At 35.0% G+C, this 17,490-nt stretch overlaps 1 protein-coding gene across 2 annotated transcripts in view; it reads left to right on the forward strand.

Annotated features, from left to right (window-relative positions):
• Window positions 1-14,551, forward strand: part of LOC123680847 (homeotic protein ultrabithorax) — a 270,094-nt gene extending 255,543 nt beyond the window's left edge. For both annotated transcript variants that reach the window (XR_006747575.1, XM_045618965.1), the window contains one exon: window positions 12,367-14,551. The gene's annotated coding sequence lies outside the window, so the exon portion shown is untranslated. The remainder of the gene's footprint in view (window positions 1-12,366) is intronic.
• Window positions 14,552-17,490: the final 2,939 nt, after the last annotated feature.

Consider the following 17,490-nt stretch of genomic DNA (forward strand, 5'->3'; position numbering starts at 1 on the left):
CTTTGAGTAAAATTTGCGATATAAGGGTCTTCCCTTGCAGATGTTACTCTAGGTCGAGCAGGCACAGGTCTCCGGGCAACGATGCCGGTTTCCAGGAAAAGGACCACTATGCGCCATACTGAAGTCTGGAATATTCAAATGTTGCGCAATCTGGTGGTTCGACAAAACTTCTTGATGTAGGGCTACTATTTTCAATATTACAATTCTCATGATTCTCTGAAAACTGATTAACGAAAAACAGTGGGTGAAAACCGTCTCCTCAACACAAACGATGAAAACCTTGGTTAAATTGATCGAATTGCGCTTGCAGCTTATTCTCTAGTTCAGTCCCCCCCTCCCAGTCATTACTGGTTCTTTGCAAACCTCAAAAAAATGCTCCAGGGAAAGAAATTTGGCTCTAATGAAGAAATTACTATGTTTAGGAATGAATTATAAACAATAGCTCAAAATTCGCAGTGTTCTTTTCACATAGAATGAAGATTATTGGGCTTTTCATCATTCCAACACTTGTTTCAAGATACTTAGCACAGTCAATACATCCTTCGCTATTTGCAATCCATATCACTTCACAGACGCGCCAAACCCCAGAGACGCGATATTAGGAACTTGCATCAGCCAATCCAAACAGCCATACACCATGCCGAACCATAGAGGTCAAACAAATAAGGGTTATAAAATACCGTGTTCCTACAATTAATCACGATATCAGGATGGCCAACATCGCAGTACACAGACATATATATTCAACTCCGACCATTATTCAGCAAGGCCCAAAAGTTAATAATTCATCATGGTCGATATAAATCAGCCTATTTGACGGGCCCCTTAATGTATCAAATCACGGTATAATTGATTTACGGGCTAGCGGTAGTCGTAATCAATTGATTTGCATTAACATTGTGTAAACTTGTTCGAAATCCCATATTTCAGGTATTGCTTGGCGGGGAATATTCCCATCTTGGTCTCGTATTCTCTGCGTTCGGACGGTTGTTGATATAAATAAACGTGGAGATATTAATTAGAGGGAACCAGTCTAGCATGGCGGATGTGGGTCTGAAACGATTGGGCTCATATAATATAATAGTCTCCTCAATACGCACTACCTTAGTCTCTCCATTTTACACTCTATAAAGTAGGTAAACATTGAATTTTTCGATCGGTAGATGGCACCACACGCTATGGAGTACCTTGTACTTGCCCGATTCACATATGATATATAATTTTTTGTGTTCTAAAATATATTTTTCTGTCTCTTCTTTATGCGTAGTTGAGCAATCCCAGAAAGGAAGATATTGATTAATAAAAATTGTCTTTTTCCAGGTAATTTTAATAATTAATTATTAGGTGTACTACTTCGCTACCGCCGTTTTGCAATAGATGGCTGTAGCGGTAAGTATTAGTCGAAATAAATAGGTCGTAGATGTCATACAATAAGCTTAGGTATATGTAAACATAACGCCATCGAAATATTAGTCGATTTGTGTCTGCATCATAAAATTATTCTCGATTGAACATGTCAGCTTACGAGCCAAATTCGCGTCATTTGCGGGAGGTTTCTATTTTCTGCTTCAATATGAAGAAATCTGCGGCTGCGGCTCATCGAATGCTCTCAAATACTTATGGTGAGGCCGCTATCAGTGGAAGAACGTGCCGAGAGTTGGTTCAACGCTTCAAGAACGAAGACCAGCATGGTGATGGAAGAGATAAGGTTTTCAAAGATGCAGAATTGGAAGCATAACTTGATCAAGACTCGTGTCAAACGCAAGAAGAATTGACAGGATTATTGGTAGTGACGCAACTAGTCATTTCAAAAGGCCTGAAAGTCATGGGAATGATTCAGAAACAAGGAAATTGGGTGCCGTTCGAGTTGAAGGTAAAAGATGTTGAACAGCGTTTGTTTTCTTATGAGCAGCTGCTTGCAAGGCCAAGACAGAAGGGATTTTTGCATCGCATTGTGACTGGAGACGAAAATTAGGTTAATTACGATAATCGCAAGACCAGAAAATCATGGGGATATCCCAGCCATGCTTCCACGTCGACGGCTAAACTGAATATTCACGGTACCAAGGTCATGCTCAGTATTAGGTGGAACCAATTCGGCGTAGTGTATTATGAGTGGTTAAAACCGACTGAAACAATCACAGGCGATCGACTTGTCTTCTCTTGTTATATAACTCTTGATAGTTATATTTTTTGCTGCAAGGTTCTAACTCAAATAGTTTCGAAGTAATGAATTTTCCAATATTCGTCCCTGAATATAATTCTGACATTCACAGCATCACAACCTCTCGATTAGACTTTCTGTTTTGGACTAGTCTAGGATTCTCGATGCAACAGGTTTGATTGCGAAGAGGTTGATTACTCTATTCAAAAATCGTTTGTTATGGAAAAAATCTTTGGATTTAAAATATTTGTCTAGATGGGAAAAAATAATAAACCATTTACTAATGTTTGAATTGTTTTCCTCTACATCTGATGCTTGGTAAAATCTATCCCATAATTCATTGATGCACTGACCCCAACATAGAAATATCAAGAAAAGAAGTCGGCTCGCAATCATAAAATGCTATTCAATTACGATGAAAGCATCCCCTAAATTAAAACCTGGTTATCTAACACAAAAAACTGCAGCATCGGTCTGCTCTGTCTGTAAACGCGATAGCCCAGTGAAGTTTGCGACGATGAGCGTTAATTTTAATATAAAAAAAAGCGAGGGGTAGAACAGGAGATGTATATCTGCAAATAAAGGACTTTAATTTTAAATAACAAGTGTAAATGACACCGCGCTAATTATGGTTTATCTGCTACCCTTCCTCCCATTTATCTTCATGTACCACTAAATATTTATAAACGAGTACTTATCACGCTGCTCCGACCTGAAATATGGCCTATTTTAACGGTGTTTTTTCTCTTCTCGCATCTAATTTAGTGTGAAGTTCAGATGGTGAATTCGATTACTCAGATCGTAAAATTATCTTTCAAGATCGATCGGATATTAAAAGTCAAATAATTTATTACTTAGTACTAGAAACTTAGTAATTAATGATATTATAGTTCATTTATTTTATTAATTGCATGACGTGAGATATCGAAGAACTGTGTTGATGCCAGATTACCAAAACAATCGTCAAACAAAACAAATTTTGAAATTATATTCCGAATATTTCCTTGTATTCTGGAAAATTAATTATGATCCATTCAAATTCTTATGGAATCGATGGTTAATAAAGAGAAATGATGGGATTTTCAATAGAAAAGAAACTGGTCATACATTTATGATTCAAAGTATTGTCCATCGCTGGCCACTACTTTCTCACATTTTCCGGCTGCGTACGAATCTCGCGTTGGAAAAACTGGTCATCCTTTGAAGCGATACCCGAATCGATCAAATTTTTACTTCTTCATAAGACCGGAATTGATGGTCAGCCAGGCCGTGTACCATTGATCGAAACAAGTGATAGTCCGAGGGAGCAACGTCTGAAGAATAAGGCGGGTGGCATAGGACTTCCCATTTCAACGCTTCCAAGTATTTCTTGACCACTTTCGCAACATGGGATCGAACATTATCATGTTGTAAAATCACTTTATCATGGCTCTCGTTGTATTGTGGCCATTTGTCTTTCAATACTCGGCTCAAAGTATTAATTACGTTCGATAACAATCGCCTGTTATTTTTTCATTATAAACAACTCATAATACACTACGCCGAGCTGTTCCCACCAAATACTGAGCATGACCTTAGAACAGTAAATATTCGCTTTGGCCGTCGACGTATAAGCGTGGCCGGGATATCCCCATGATTTTCTGCGCTTGGGATTATCTTAATGAACCAATTTTTCGTCTCCAGTCACAAAGTGATGCAGAAATCCTTTTCGTCTTTGCCTTGCAAGCAGCTGTTCACGAGCAAACAAACGCCGTTCAACATCAATCGCCTTCAACTCGTACGGCACCCAATTTCCTTCGGTCTGAATCATTCCCATAACTTTCAGGCGTTTTGAAATGGCTTGTTGCGTCACTCTCAATGATCCTGCCAAATTTTGTTGCATTTGACACGAGTCTTGATCGAGTAATGCCTCCAATTGCATCTTCGAAAACCTTCTCTCTTCCACCGCCATGCTGATCTTCGTCGTCGAAATCATCGTTCTTGAAGCATTGAAACCACTCTCGGCACGTTATTTCACTATTAGCGGCCTCATGATAGGTATATGAGAGCATTTGATGAGCCTTAGCTGTAGAAATCTCCATATTAAAGCAGGAAAGTAAAACCTCCTGGAAATGACGAGAATTTGACTCGTAAACTGACATGTTCAATTGGAAATAACTTTATGATACAGACACAAATCGATTAATATTTCGTAGGCGTTGTGTTTACAAATACCTTATCGTATTTTATGGCATCTACGCTCTATTTATTACAATCTATTGCAAAACGGCGGAAGAAAAGTTCAACACCTAATAACAAAAATAAATTCTTAATATGCATTAAATAAATAGGCACAGAATAAGTAACTACATCGTCAATATAGACAATAAAAATTTAAAAAATAAGAAGTTATGGTGGAAGTCATGCCATTGCTGAAGTGCATTCACAATAGTTCATTTATTTTAGTGACGGCATGATGTCGGCAATCGAAGGTAAATGTTAACAGTCATACTCTGAAAAAAATCCTTCAACTGCTCACAACAACAAATTAAGAGATTATATTCCGAACGTTTCGTTCTTTACTGGAAGAATAACCATATTATTCGCAAATGGATAGCTAATATTATTGTTTCTAGTCGTTCCAAAAGATCTGGACGTTTCAGCAAGTAAACAGTGGTATTCATTGAAACCGGCAGTGCAATTGAAAATATTTCGCATATTAAGAGTTCTGGCGTTTTTACTGATGGTGACCCTCAGGGTCCGATCTAGGGGCCAATATTCTTCTTTATGAATCAGTTTTTCGTGAATTTAACGACGAATTGTTGGATTATGATCCTTCCAGGCTATAAAAAATTGTAGTTTGGTGAATCGCCTCATCTAATAATGTCTGAACTATCCGCAATTAGACCAAACCAACGACAATCACAGCCAATTACGTAACCGGCGCGCCGAGTGGCGAAATTTCTTCCCGCAAATTTATTCATTAACGACACAGACGCCGCGTCGGAGCGTGCCACCAATTCAAGATGAATAACGACCATAGAATCCGCATTCGCGTTGTCAGTGGTCAGTTACGCGGACGCGCGCCCGTTCCCATTCCGGGTTTATCTGATCGGGCCGCGTTAAATGTTTTATGATGGGGCATTGTTTTCCCCGCCGCCTCTGTCGTCCGGGGCCCGCGCTTTATTAAGCGCGGTCCGGGCGACAAGAAGACGACACGGCCATTATTTTCATAATGCGTGCGAGACGACGACGACCGACGTCGCAACTCAATTGTTTCGCGCTAGGCCTGTTAATTTTGCGAGGTTTTGAGGTTGTTTATGCGCGCTCCTGACGCGGTTTCCGGGTGGCGATCGGATGAGCTTTTCGGTAGTCACCTAAGAGTAATAAACATAGATAGAGGGAGCATATGGCATTTTCAGTAAGCAAATGTTATCCCCATAATGAACTATCGAATTTGACATGAAGCGCGCGGATATCAAAACATGTCAGTGATACGATATTTCACTTAATTTGCGAGTTTCTCCACAAAGAAAGCACTTTTTATGTCCCATTGTGAATCAACGTCTCATATTAACTCAAAATATATTGAAATAAATCCCTGAATATATCAGAAATTCAAGAAACAACCTTTAAGCGCGCCAAACGACGTGAAACAACCGATGACGCTGAGAGAGCAAAAGCTTCCAAACCTCGAAATTCAGCAGGTAGATACAGAAATTAATAAATATTCTTCTTATTATAAATTCGACAATTAGGAAGAATGTCGGAATTCCGAATATTCATATTTGCATATTTAATCGGAAATCACTCAAATAAATATATTTCATTCAATGTAATAATTACAACGATAAAGTAAAATTGTGGATTTGAAAATATATCACAATCCGACAACGTAATCTAACGATGTTGGGGACAGGTGAAAATTGCGTGTACTTGTTCTATCTATATTTATTATTCTATGGTAGGCACACACTACAATCTTTTCCTTCAAAATTCGACAAGTATTAGGTGTACAACTTTGCTTCCGCGTTTTGAAATAGATGGCTGTAGCGTTAAGTGGTAGTCGAAATAAATAGATCGTAGATGTCATACAAGAAGCTCAGGTATTTGTAAACATAACGCCATCGAAATATTAGTCGATTTGTGTCTGTATCATGAAATTATTCTCGATTAAACATGTAAGCTTACTACCAAATTCTCGTAATTTGCAGAAGGTTTAAATTTTCTGATTTAATATGGAGAAATCTGCGGCTGGGGCTCATCGAATGCTCTCAAATAGCTGAGTGAGACCGCTATTAGTGAAAGAACCTGCCGAGAGTGCCTGCAGCGATTCATAACATCAAAAGGTGTATATGTTAAGATAAAATTTCATTACATTGAAGAAAAAGTGCATTGTATCGATGAAACTAAGTTGGTGATTGCCATTCTTTAATACAATGAACAAATTCATCTCAGTGAGGTAATAGTATATTCTGAAACAAGTTGCAGTTTGGGCTCCTATTCCAACACGAATGCGAAATTCGAAAACGAGCGACGAAGAGGCGAATTTTCGAATGCATGAGTGTTGGAATTGCCTTCTGCAACGAGTTTTAGACGATATTTTCTCTATTGCAGTCAAGTTTTGTGGAATATTGTCGAAATTCAATGAAAAATTCAGATGAAACATCCTAGTGACATTTGAATTGTATTTTGGCAGTTGGTATGACTGTTACGAAAATTGACAGATTATAAAATTTAAATTTGAATTCTACGTTTCGAATTTTGAAATAATTCATAATTACGAATTAAATTCGTGAATTATGTCTGACGAAATCGATTTAACACCATCAGAATTCAGAGAAATTGCGAAAAATGTTGCAAATCATTTCACTATATCCAAATTATATTATAGTGACAACTGACGTGCGTTGAAATTTGATAGGATCGGAAGTCATTGTAGACAACCACAAAACGAAAAATATTACTGAAAACGATGCTGTAATGAGTTCATTACAGCACTGTTTTTAGAACTGTAATGAACTCATTTACGATACTGAAATAGAGAAACAGTTGTATAGTATACGTAAGCAGTTTATTTTTTCTCTAATTCTGTGGTTATTCCGTTCATTCTTCCACATCTTATAGAACAAAATCGTGCGAGAATATATCAGAAACGCACAGTTTTCATGGTTATATTTTATTATTCTATGTTGGCACTCCGAACTTTCCGCTACGGCTTTATCTGTCAATTCATCAATTTGCCTTAAAGAAATCAGTTTTGCCAACCAACATTTTTCAATTCAAAAATCACTAAATGATATTTATGGAAATATTTCATTAATTTCAATGAAAATGCAATGAATTAGAGAAAATAATGTATAATACTCGTACAGAAGGCTCATTCTACCACTCGTTCATTCCAAAACTCGCCACTTCGTGGCTCGTTTTTGAATTTTGAACTCGTGGAAGAATATCAATGCCTTCTGCACTTGTATTATAAATAACTATTCTGTTCAATTACGGTTCATTATCAGAACCACTACTGATTTCAACCTACATCCAACTAGTTGATCGGTCGATCAAATTTTGTCTAAACCCACCAACCTTTAGTAATCCTTCCATTGTGTCCGTTAACATTGTTAATTATTCCATACTCATTCATTAATACAAAACTAGTGTCTACCTTGATTGTTTGTGCCTGGGGGCACGTTGGCTGTAAAAACGATTGAAATTCACGGCTTCATCTAGGAAGTTTCGATCGTTTCGCTTCTTACACACTGGGCTAGTCGCTGGTCATCTATCTCGATGAATATTGAAACGGCTTGATTAATGTGGGAATCTCCTACCTGTTTCGAGAATTGGGAAAACTTCATCGGAACAATCACGAATTGTTATTCTGTGCCCTGGGAACATAATGGGAGGTCTGGTGGTTGTGGAATTCGTTAATTGGTAACGGTTATCGATTGATTAGGGTTGAGTTTTGTTTGAAATGTGGCAAATTCTGCTTTAACTCAGTCGAGGTTCTGTTTTCTATTTCAGGGAATTTTTTCTAAATTTTGTGAGAGATCTGAAGGGTGTTTTTTTTAGATCTATAGAACTTTAAATTGCAATAGAACAACGATGGATTATTCGATTGAAATGAATTTTATTCATCCGCAAAATAATCTTGTGGCATTACATTTTAAATATGATTTCTGGCATATGACCGCCACGGCTGCCTCGGATGTAGTCCAATCTGGACGTCCAATTTTCGATGACTTTTTCCAACATTTGTGGCCGTATATCGGCAATAACACGGCGAATGTTGTCTTCCAAATGGTCAAGGGTTTGTGGCTTATCCGCATAGACCAATGACTTTACATAGCCCCACAGAAAGTAGTCCAGCGGTGTTAAATCACAAGATCTTGGAGGCCAATTCAAAGGTCCAAAACGTGAAATTAGGCGGTCACCACACGTGTCTTTCAATAAATCGATTGTGGCACGAGCTGTGTGACATGTTGCGCCGTCTTGTTGGAACCACAGCTCCTGGACATCATGGTTTTTCAATTCAGGAATGAAGAAGTTAGTAATCATGGCTCTATATCGATCACCATTGACTGTAACGTTCTGGCCATCATCCTTTTTGAAGAAGTTCGGACCAATGATTCCACCAGCCCATAAAGCGCACCAAACAGTCAGTTTTTCTGGATGGAACGGTGTTTCGACATACACTTGAGGATTAGCTTCACTCCAAATGCGGCAGTTTTGTTTGTTGACGTAGCCATTCAACCAGAAGTGCGCTTCATCGCTAAACAAAATGAAATGGACGTAGTGCGCGAAACGTATTCAGCACAGAACCATTATTTTCGAAATGAAATTGCACTATTTGCAAGCTTTGTTCAGGCGTGAGTCTATTCATGATGAATTGCCAAACTAAACTGAGAATAAATCACTTGACAGCTGTTAAATCGGTCGCCATCTTGAACAGTAATGCCAACTTAAAGTTATATACCTCGAAAATAAAACCCGTTATTGCGCCGTGTCACAAATCAATGAAAACAATGGCAAAATTGCATGAATTGGGCTTCGAATTGCTTCTGCATCCACCGTATTTGCCAGATCTGGCCCACAACCACTTTTTCCTGTTCTCAAACCTCAAAAAAAATTCAAATTCTATCAAAAACGTTGCGTACATCAATATAATAATCGTTTTAGGTGTATCACCTAAAGAATTTGTAGTTCTATTCTATTCAAATATGTGAAGGGAGTATTGAACGAGAAAAGTTGCACCCCATCCGTGAGCATGGCCGACTTCGATATGCATGAAAATCGAATTTTTCTTCCCGCATAATTGAGTAGGCCGTATATTACACTTAAAAAAACTTCCTATTCTCCAGACTCCCCAGAATTCTAAAGTACTCTTATCAGTTAGTCATCTATCTGAATTTCGTAACTTCCCCTTCGTCTTTTTCGGGGAAGAAAGCGGAGAGAATATAGGGGATGCGGCGTTGCCAGATCTATGTTGAAATTCATCTCGAATCATTATGAGACAATGATAGTTAGGTTTGGTTTATTAGATACTTTGAAATGAGGAATATTCAGAACTCTGAGATGAAGGATATTACATGCAGGATATTATATTTGAAAACTTATTACAATTCCCACAATCTTTTTATTTTTCCTGTAGTGATAAATTAAAACAAAATTTGATAGAAATCGCAATTGTTGGAATGGTTGGTTGCTATGGAAATGTATATGTCCATGATAATTATAGTTTGACAACTTATGAAATATCTGACAGTTTTTGGAAAAATATCTGATATATTTATATTATGAACAGTGAGTGCGACTTAGAAGTACCTGCTTACTCATCCAGAAATAAAGGAGGTGGCAAAAATATTGATTGTCATAAAATATCGAATGTTTTATTCGCATTGATAATAACCACTTTGCTGCCTAGGTAGGAAAAGTAATACTTTGCTGATTGATATGTGTCAACAAAATCAATATCAAATTAATTAATTACTTGACAAGCGCTAGAGATTGGTACAAGGAAGTTAATACCTAAATAATCAAGATTCTACGGAAAACAGAAAAAATAATAATATGCAGTTGTTCTATTTGTAATATCGAAGTTGTTAGTACTTTTTGATATAAGCAGCAACGCTGAAAATATCAATAAAAAAGTGGTTCCTATCCAAGAAACCAAATTTTCAATAAAATTGTACCAAGTCTAGGGTACCATCGACCGTGTCCCACCCTGTATACTCTATGACATAAAGAATACAACACCAACTTTTAATTTTTCGACACAACTTGGCAGAAATGTTTAAATAGTCGAAGAGAGGTAGAATATTTGACGTTGAATTGGAATGACTAAGACTTAACATATAACTCAATTATCAATTTTCTCTGATAAAGTAGCGATATTATTCTATGGAAAAGAAAGACATAATTATTAATTTTTTGATCATTTTTTCCTTATTTCAAAAAGAAATGTTTATTAACATAAAAGATTTTGTTCATAATTAATTTCCACAGAATTCCCCAAATCTCACGCCGAAGCGTCCGATCCGGCAACGCCGATCGCGACCTGAACGAATCAGCCCCGTTCCATATTCTCATCCTCACCCCATCCCGGGGGGTTTGAGTCACATGACCGGCAATCCTTCACCGGGCGACAGGCAACTCGTTGCCATGGAAATAAATCTCCTATCTTGCCACTTCTAATTGGCTCTCTTTTAACTGAGTTTAATTTGAAGTTAGACCGGCTGTATGCCTCCGAAATTCACAGCGTTGTCCGTTTGTCCGGTTAGGAGAAGAAAGAAAGTTGGTCGTTGTGTACTTGCAAGAAGTATAATTTGGAAAATTGGTAGCATGTCTGGTTGTCGTTTGTCATTATGTCGAGCTTGGAATCCTGTTTAGAAAGATGACGTGCATCATGCGTTGTTATGAGATTGAGGTTAGGACTCATCTTGGTTCGGAAGGGGAGGTTAGGCATGTATGTTGGAAATAAATGTATGACTGTACGTTTATTGCGATTGACATTCGTAGAAATTTATGTTCTATACTTGATCTGATGTTATCTAGTTTAATTTGGTTTTATCATTCTGGAAAAAGGGCAAAAAATTCACCTTTTCGTATAAAAATATCTCGCAAATAGTAACAAGTATGAGTTGATTTCTGTGAAAAATACAAATAGCAAACAATACTTGTTGTGATGAAACGGCAAATAGATGTAAATGATGGGATAATCATTGGTTTATTAAGCCCGCAAACGTATAAAACAATCGCAACAGAAGAGAGCTAGGTATTACCTATTAAATGTAAGACTTCTTTATACCCTTGTGAATTTTTTGAAATTTGATAACATTTATAGAGTTTTCATATGAGTTGGAATACTTCGATGTTTCTTATTCGAATCATTTCAGAGATTACCATTTAGAAAAATTCCAGATGTCAGATTGTAAGGTATTTAAACTGCTTCTAAAATTTTGAAATCTACATTTGTTATATATTGTAGGTGTTAATTTTTTTTTTTTGTATTGTTGATGTAAAAACATAAAAGTGACCGAAATTATTTAATTCAAAAACTTCGATGGAAACAGACAATCTCAACACAAATTCAATAACACAATTTTTCCATTATCAACAACCAGAGTTCATAGACCAAAATGATGAATTGAAATGCCTTATATGGTGGTTATGTTAAGTTAAATCATTCACATGGGAAAGTCAGTTCTGGATACTCACAATGTAATAGCCAAGAATCCAAAGGATGTCGGTTTCATTAACAACATCGACTACCTCCCTGGGTTTGTATAAATAGGTAGGGTTAAGAACAAAAGATCAACTTGGTCGCAGTTCCCGGCAAGCCCGATTGAGTTAAACAATCACCTCAAGAAAAAAAATTGAATTTGAATCAAAAGAAACCATCGAAACCAAATTAAATGTTAAATACATAAATACCACTGTATAAGGAAAAAAAAACAGAAGTGAGAGAAATAGACAAGCTACTTGTAAGGGCTTGAAAGATTCAACTTCAGCTCTTGATGTCTGAGGTCTATCTGATCCAAGACTTCCAAAAAGTAGTTACTCATGTCAATGTCAGGCAAATATTTATACCTACATATACTTAATGTTTGATTCATTTTTTGTTTTATGCTATTTAGATTAGCGAACATTATTTTGTAGAATTCAGTTGTTTGTTTTTTAATTGGCTCAAATTATTTTCAAAAAATTTACGTTATGAATCTTTGCAGAACCCCAAGGAGGCAGGCTTCTGGTAGACCTCAGACCTCTAGTGGATTTTGGACGAGCTGCTCCCTCATCAACATACCAACACCCCTTCGGACAGTTAACACTACGCCAAATGGGACATTCTTGTAAAATTTGTAAAATTCGATGTGAATGTGAAAAACTATAATATAATTTTAATTATCGAAAACTTATATTTGAAAGAGTTCTTTTTGGATTTGAACTATCAGTTCTAGTCAACGATAAGAGGTTATATCTCGCAACCCAAAATTCAGTGTTTCGAATGAAATTTTTTTTTATTTACAATTTTTCAACGTGCCATAAATCACGAAACGATATACGTAAATTTGTAATCCTACTAGGTGTAAGAAGAAAATACAAAGGGAAATCTATTATAGCTAATTGTGCACTGTGTATATACTCATAAGAATCTATATATTATATAAATATGAAATATTCCTGGAATCATGGGAATTATATATGATGTAAATATAGTTTTAAGAACACAAATTTTCCAAATTCAAGATTAACTATATTATGCAAAGAATTTTGTGCAATAACGAAGTGCAACTGTTTTGATTTTTAAAGAATTTTATTTTATTTTTTCATTAGTGGTAGAAAATTCACAGATGGATCTCTAAGATATATACACATCAACTAGAATATTTCGTATTGAACATTCTCAGTATGGAATAATCCAGTGGATTAATATAATTAACACATAAGCCCAAAAGTACTGCATTAACTATTTTGTAAATTGAACGAAATGAATTAGAATCAGCTTTTTGTAGAGCACCGCTTTGTACTATAAAGTATTAATCACATAAAATGTAAAATACAGTGTATATATTATCGAATGATGAACCTCTGAAAGAATTTAAAACTAAAGACATTAGAAATTAGATATTTAGAATAGATGATATATGTTTATTTCTATATAGTGTTAACTTTCAATTTTGTACCTATATTGATCGCTTTAGTATACAAAATTGCTTATAGTGTGCTAAACAAAAACTTAATAATCTGATGTGATTATTCAATTCCAAAACTTTATTGAAAATTATTTATACATTTATTTTGTTCAGAAATTAATGCTTATTTAGCAGAAAAAAAAATTGAACAATGTGATGAAAGAGAAATATATGTCAAAGCAGTTACTAGCTATTCAGAATATTCAAATATGAATTCAATATATCAGATTTTAAGTTTTAACTATTTTAAAACCCAAAATTCTACTATTTTGATATACCTCTTTTCATGCATTATTTTCTCATCTATTGATTGAGTTATATGAACTGACTCAACCTGAAAGTGTTGATGCATGAATATACTTCCAAATTCTTGAATATCAACATACATTGTTAACACTAAAAGAGATAAGAAGGATAGACCAATAATAATTCTCATACAATTGGCATTTTTCAAAATTGATACAATTTGGACGAATATTCTTTTGAAAATGATCGAAATAATCTAGACTCAAATTAATATTCCATATCAAATTCAATTCTATTAAATAAAACTTTTTCAATTATCTGTAAAATTTGATGAAGCCACTTGGGCAGACTCATGTTTCAGCCAATAAATCTGTATGAATCAAATGATCTATCTGCATTGCAATATTTGCTTGAGATTTTGCAATAGTTGGAAAAGGTCAAATTGAACTCCGTCCAAAATTGCAAAAAAATATGGCATAGTCAAATAAGCACTAAAATCAATATGCACACTATATTCAATGTTTGCTAAAAAGTTGAATTATTCTTGCCTCCATAATGGATATCGATATTTTGTTCCTTTGGTCAGAAATCTGATATTAATCTTAGAGGGAATTAGTTCCAATAGCTCCTTGCTATCAGAAAACGAAAGTACAAGAAAATGTATACGTTATTGTTAAGTTATGTAAGGTAGTGGTGAAACAGCAGTAAGTTTGGGCTGAAAGAAGAACAGGAGACATTTATTAACCCAAACGTTGTACATAAAGCTGTAAAATTCGTAGGATAAGGATAAAATGTATACTGTTCATCTAGATTATGATTATTGTTTGTTTTTCTTTCCGGTTTTATATATGAACAATTTGTTGCTTTTTGTTGCTCAAGATATTATATTTTAGTATGTACCATAATAAGGCTCCATCTTCTTGTCGTCTATGTGTGACTGTAATTTATTTTAATAAAAGTCATGTTCTCCAGTCGTCTATGTTTTCTTCAACTTTTACTTCATTTACTGTAGGATCCTTGGGGCGTAATAAATTCTTATAAAATAGTATACGGAGGTTTTGTGAGCTGTTTTACTTGTGAAACGACCTTTCATGCGAGAAGTTCAAAATGAGTTTTCCTTGGTTTAGGATGATGAAGTGGAAGAACTCGGGGGATGTATGATGCTTATCTCTTCATATGAAAGTTTATCTCAGTTGAAATGGTATATAGAGGGAACAATGCTCGAGTTGATGAATAATTATGATATTTTTCCATGTGTAGGTTGAAAGATGTAAATTATTGATTCAGATCATAGCACTCGTTAGTAGTTATTCCAGTTTTTCTGATGAAATCAAACGATTTTACATAATCTAATAATCATACATGATTATTGTTTCATTTTCTCAATTTAATATTCAACCTTCATATATTAAAATGGTTTGTAATTTTAATATCAGAGAATAATATGATAACTAGCATGCTTGAAAATAACTAGAATTATTTAATTGGTTGCTACTACAATCGAAGATCAATAGACTCATATTTGAGTACATATTACACATACTGTAGAATTAGTGAAAATACCTTTACCGTAACACTTGCTCTAACAATAATAGCACAACAGTTTAATAATTAAAGAACCTTGTGAAATCGAGCATAACATATGATAAAAAATAATATGAATATATTAAGATTTTACACTTAGAGTACAACCAATTTCAAGAAATCACATTTATATTGAATGCGAGACTATTACCATATCATTTGAGATATAAATGTAATTAAAATGTAATGTATCCTTATTGCATATACTGAATATCATTCAGAAAATAGATATTTTTATTTTAACAACGTAGTTGTCTAGTGCGTTAGCGCATTCACCAATTTGCGAATCGTTAACATCGATTTTTAACCATGTAGCTACAACATATACCCACTTCAACAAACTTGGGTGTCATTTCCAATAGTAAAAGTAGATTAATTCAATATAGCAATATTATATGATTCTATCATTCGAAAGATTGCGTAGGTGTCACCAGGGCCGTCCTTAAAGGGTAGACAGAATATAAATGGAGACCCAGAGCTAAGGGGCGGCATTTCTAGCTTTATCAACAAAAATCCTATGGGTAAAAATTTACCGAAAAAGTACCGAATGAGAATGTAATTTAGTCAGAAATAACAGTAAGGAATACAGACAAATATAACATCAAAAACCATCAAAGGTGCTGCATTACGCAGCACCTTTGTTCAGATATGTTTCAGATACTTTTTTACCAGTTATTAACGCTAAAACTCATGATGGTTGTTGGCGTACTCTTTGATGAACATTGCCAGTTTTGATTTCGTTTTTAGAAAAAGTAGGATCAAAGCTTTTTGTCTTTTTCCATGATTGAGAATATCTACCTCATAGACAGAATTTGAAGGAAATCGTTTTTTTCAAATGTACTTTCTACCAAGCATAATAACTAATCTAAGTACTCACCTATGGGTGTATTCCTTAATGTGACAGAGCTTTTCGTCATAATAAACTTCGATTCATTTCCATTCAATATTTTCCTAAAACATCATGGTCTTTCATTTTCATTATCAGTGTTAGCAACTGCCTGATGAGACATCATAAATCTATAACAGAGAACATATTCAGTATCATCAACACAATTTGATAAACTGAATTATAAAATGAAATGTAACTTCAAAAATGTCTCCTTGTAATCACCCAAAGATGCATACTCTTAAGTATCATCTTACTCTGAAACACTTTTTATACTTGGTTTGAGTAGAAAGAGCATTCAAAGGCAACATGTTGAGTTGAGCAGTTGGCTTTAAACAGAAATACTTCAACGACTGTCAATTTCACAGTTTTGGGTGATTCCAGATCTCATAAAATATGGTAGAAACAAATCATGTAACCATGATTGAAATTATCTAGGTTATAGTTAGAATTTGGAAGTTGTATGTACATAATTGTTTTGCTTGGATGAACCTATAATAATCGGTCTGCATACTCACCGATAGGTTAATTCTCTCATCATTGTAAACTCAGATTAATTTCGATTCAATCATTTCCTCCAACTTCACTGTCTTTTATTTTCATCATCAATGTTAGCAATTGACTGATGAAACATCATAAATCTATAACAGAAAACATTTTCAGTCTCATCAACACAATTTAATGAACTTAATCATAATATCGAATGAAACTTGTGTGAAAAATGTGTATAAATTACCTCAAAAATAACTATCTGGAGAAAAATTGATTGATTCACGTTAATCTTGTATTTTTGCAAGTCAGTATCACAGACTAATAATAATTCAGTTCACCAACATCATCGGTTGGTAGGCGGGGCTTAGGAAATAACTTCAATCTATGATCAAGAGTAGGTAACTAGAATATTGAAAATTCAAAAACGTCAAAAAGATACGCAACTGTGGTTGAATTTTTGTGCTATGTCATCGAATGAAATGAATGATCAAATCGAAGTATAGAATAATGTTTTCAGTATCCGAATGGCTAAATCGCAGATTTCAATAAAATGTGGAATAGCTGTATAGCTGTGTGTCCAAGCTCTCTGAAAATGATTGAGATCTGACTAGGATATATTTATGTTATCAGCCCTCTCATTTTGAATTTGATTCGAAGGATATTGGACAAAGACCCTAGGTATAGAAGGATTTTATCGAAATATTGATTTGTTTCACTTAAGGTGAACAATAATTGCAACATTAATTTACTTCCTTGTAGATATAGGCTGTGATAGGTACTATAAAGGGGTCTGTGAACATCGACAGGATCTGATGATATTTCATTATGTTACACCTTGAAGAATTAATAATAGCAGTCTACGAGAACAAGTCAACAATTGCAATCGTCAATATACCAAATAACCTCAATTTCACCATTTTGGGCAAATCCAGATTTCATAAAACAAGGTA

Source organism: Harmonia axyridis, chromosome 1 (assembly GCF_914767665.1).
Source record: "Harmonia axyridis chromosome 1, icHarAxyr1.1, whole genome shotgun sequence".
Taxonomy (NCBI): Eukaryota; Metazoa; Arthropoda; class Insecta; order Coleoptera; family Coccinellidae; genus Harmonia; species Harmonia axyridis.